A 3,757-nucleotide genomic window follows, 5' to 3' on the forward strand; every position below is an offset into this window, starting at 1 on the left:
AGTTCTAGTTAGATGACATACCTTTTGATGTAGCTTGATGTCTTCAAGCTTTAAGAGCTTAGCCCCAATAGTGTGGAAGCCTCAAATGGAATCACAAATCACCAAAACACCTTGGAAGAACTTGAGAGAATATGTATGCACACTAAAATCGGCCCACTCTTATTTTCACACACTTGTGTCAATTTTGTGAGCCAAGGAACCCTTTATATATTATGGAGGATTAGGGTTACATCCATGTAAACCCTAATACCCATGACCTTCCATTTACATAGAATCCATGGGTTAAAAGCTCCATGGACCATCCATGAAAGCTTAGCCCAACCTAAATGAACTTGGCCCATTCCATATATATAAGAGTCCATATTTAATTAGTTCTTTTTTATCACTTAATTAATTCTAAATTAATTCTTGATTAATACTAATTAAATAATATGATTCCATATTAATATATTAGAACTTATAATATATTAATATAAATCATAAATATACTATTCTCAAAAGACTATCCATATAAATTGTGCCGGTGAAGTGCAACCCAAATGGACCATGCCGGGTCGGGTCAAGTACATACCAAATATAGTTATGGACTTAGACATTAATCCAACATCGACATGGATGGGGGTGGCCTAAAAAGGTGTTTGTCCTCTAAAGTTTTACTAGTATCACCATTATATGGCGCAACACCCAATGAGCATAACACTTTCACTGCTACGGTGAAATGACCATATGCAACCTTACGGAGACACTGTCTGATGTTGGTGTTACTTGATGTAGACTCCTTTTGAAGGATGCCTCCACCCTATCTCATGGCCCCAACCTCGGGATTGTCTAACATATTTTGAACTAGCTTCCTGATACCATCCTCTTTCCCCCATGTATCCAAGGACTTCAGGATGGAGCTTTGTTGTAAGGATTTTCTATTCCCAGACCTGCATTCTTGTCTATTTTTGCGTCTAAACACCTGCAGTGTGCAGCGATGAAGAAGTAATAAACAAATACATGCCTTAACCGAGCCAGGTTTGGCAATCACCTTGTAAATAGCAGTTTTCAAAGCCTGAGAGAAAGCAAGGCGGCAACTATGGGGGATACTCTTGACATTAGTGATAGGCTCTCTAAAAACACAATCAAGGAGCCCAACATCAAAAACGAAACCTCCAAGAACATTTGTCACCGACTCTTGAGTAGACGGCTTTAGAATACCGACAATGTAACGACTCGAGCCGTCAGCCCCTATAACAAACCTCGCACGAACATACGGGTGATGACAATAATGGCTAAGAGCATGCAAAGTCATACACTTCCCACACATCCATTGACCAAAGGCTTTCAAAGTTTCTTCCACTGCCATAAATAAACCAACATCACTAGAGTGCTTCACGTAAAACACATTTACGATCTTCAGTATGTAGATGATGCCTTTTGATGTGTGAAATCATACGGCCAATCCCCTTACTTCCCACTTCACTATTTGGGCAACAATGGAAGCTTCTGAACTGGGACACACAAATATCACTCGAACTTTTGGAAGAAGAATCCATACAAGAGAACAAGCCTCGAGATGAAGCTAAAATTATGAAGCAATATTTAACAAGGAAGGGAAGGAAATGGCACACCAACACACTGTTGGTGTGCACAAGAAGCATCCAAACTAAGCAAACTACATTATCTTGAACAATAAGGCTGCAACCCGAGAAAAACTGGTTTGGGCATTTTATCAAACACTTGCTGGGAAACAAAAATAGCTTCTTAGAAATTCATCTTCTTCCATTGAAACATCAACCCAAAATCTCTAATTTAATGATGTGTTTGATTTTTGATGATGAAAAACTTTGTTGCAATCCAATGTGATACTCCAGTGAGAGTCCAATATGGTAAGCTGGTGGTAACTACAATTGGAATTTGATAAACATGTATTGGAACTGAAACCCAAATTTGAAACGGCTGTTAAAATCGGAATTCTCGTCTTGGGATCTTGAAACCAAAGTCGAAACTTAAAATTGCATTTGGAAGTTCTTAGGCAATCGGAATTTGGCTTGTTTATAATCGATTTTGACTTTTTTGGTCAAACATCGTTCTTTTCCCGTTCGTAGACACACACTCATGTTGTAATTGCTCTGTTGTAATTGCTTGTGATGTTAAATCATCCATGGATCCGCTCCTTGAGTACTTGAACATGCTCATATGATCTATATGTTCTATCATTGTAATTATTTAAAACATCAAACATTGTGTATGTTTCTAAAGGTAACAATATAATTTTTGTATATAATATTACTTTTAATTATTGTTGTTGTAATTTATTTAAAATAAATTATTTGGAAAACCTTATTTATTTTATTTTGATTTTAGAAATTTAACTTTTTTAAAATTTATTTGATGAATATTATTAGTTTCTTTGATTGTAATTATTTAAAACAACAAACACTGTTTTTGATTTTAAAGACAACATTAAATTTTTTTTTTATATAATTTTACTTTTAACTATTCTTATTGTATGTTATTTTAAGCTACTTATTTAAAAATTCTTAATGATTATAAAATAGTTTCATTTTTTTAATTTAGGATTATAATTTAGTTTTAACATTATAATTTATAACTTTTAACTATTTATAAAATATTCTTTAGATTTTTTTCAAGTTTAACTGAATTTTTGATTTTAAGCTAACCGTTTTAACATTATATTAAAATTAATAATTTAACTATTTTGCATAAAATCATAAATTATACAAAAGTTGTGACTTTAAAATGACAATTGCTCACATAAGAAAACATATTTAAACTAATAAGTTAACTATAATATGTTAAAAAATTCAAGTCATAATTTTATATATAGAAGTCAAATATGATATTTTAATATTGTAGTTTACTTAATTTATGATTAGAATTTGGTTTTTACATTAATTTGACATTATTAACCAATTTATAATAATTATTAGAAAGAAATTAAAAAATGATGGAGGTTTCAAATGAATGTGGTGCATGTAAAAATGTATCCTTTATAAATATATTAGACGAATATTCGCGCGTTACGCATAATACAACAATATATTTGAAATCCTTACAAATATATGTTTTTAAATATATCAATGACATTGTTGTGAGCTCTTATATAATAAATATTATAATAAGTTGGTATAAACATTGTTTATTTTAAATTATATGACAATGTTGACATCTTTTAAAATTTTTATAATCTCAATTGTCTCAATGACCTCCACATGCAGGCTACTCATGAATAAATTAAATATAATATATGATTTAATGATATGTATAGTCGTTATGATTAATTAATTTTAAAAAATTTATTTGCTTATGATTTTAATTTTTATCATTATGATTATTTAAAATATCAAACATTGTTTTTGTTTTTAAATGTAACAATATAATTTTTATATATAATGTTACTTTTAACTATTGTTGTTGTAATTTATTTAAAATAATGTATTTAGAAACTCTTAATTATTTTAAGTTGGCTTGATAAATTTAATTTTTTTAAAATTTACTTGATGAATATTGTTAGGTTTTTTTTATTGTAGTTATTTAAAACAACAAATATTATTTTTGTTTTTAACTATTCTTATCATAAGTTATTTATAAGTTACTTATTTGAAAATTCTTAATGAGTATAAAAAATAGTTTCATGGTTTTTTTTGTTAATTTAGGATTACAATGTAGGTTTAACGTTGTAATTTATAATTTTTAACTATTTATAAAATAGTTTATTGATTTTTTACCAAGTTTAATTGAAATCCTGATT

This window comes from Lactuca virosa, chromosome 7 (genome assembly GCF_052849685.1).
Source record: "Lactuca virosa cultivar CGN04683 chromosome 7, Lactuca_virosa_CGN04683_v6, whole genome shotgun sequence".
In the NCBI taxonomy this organism is placed as follows: Eukaryota; Viridiplantae; Streptophyta; class Magnoliopsida; order Asterales; family Asteraceae; genus Lactuca; species Lactuca virosa.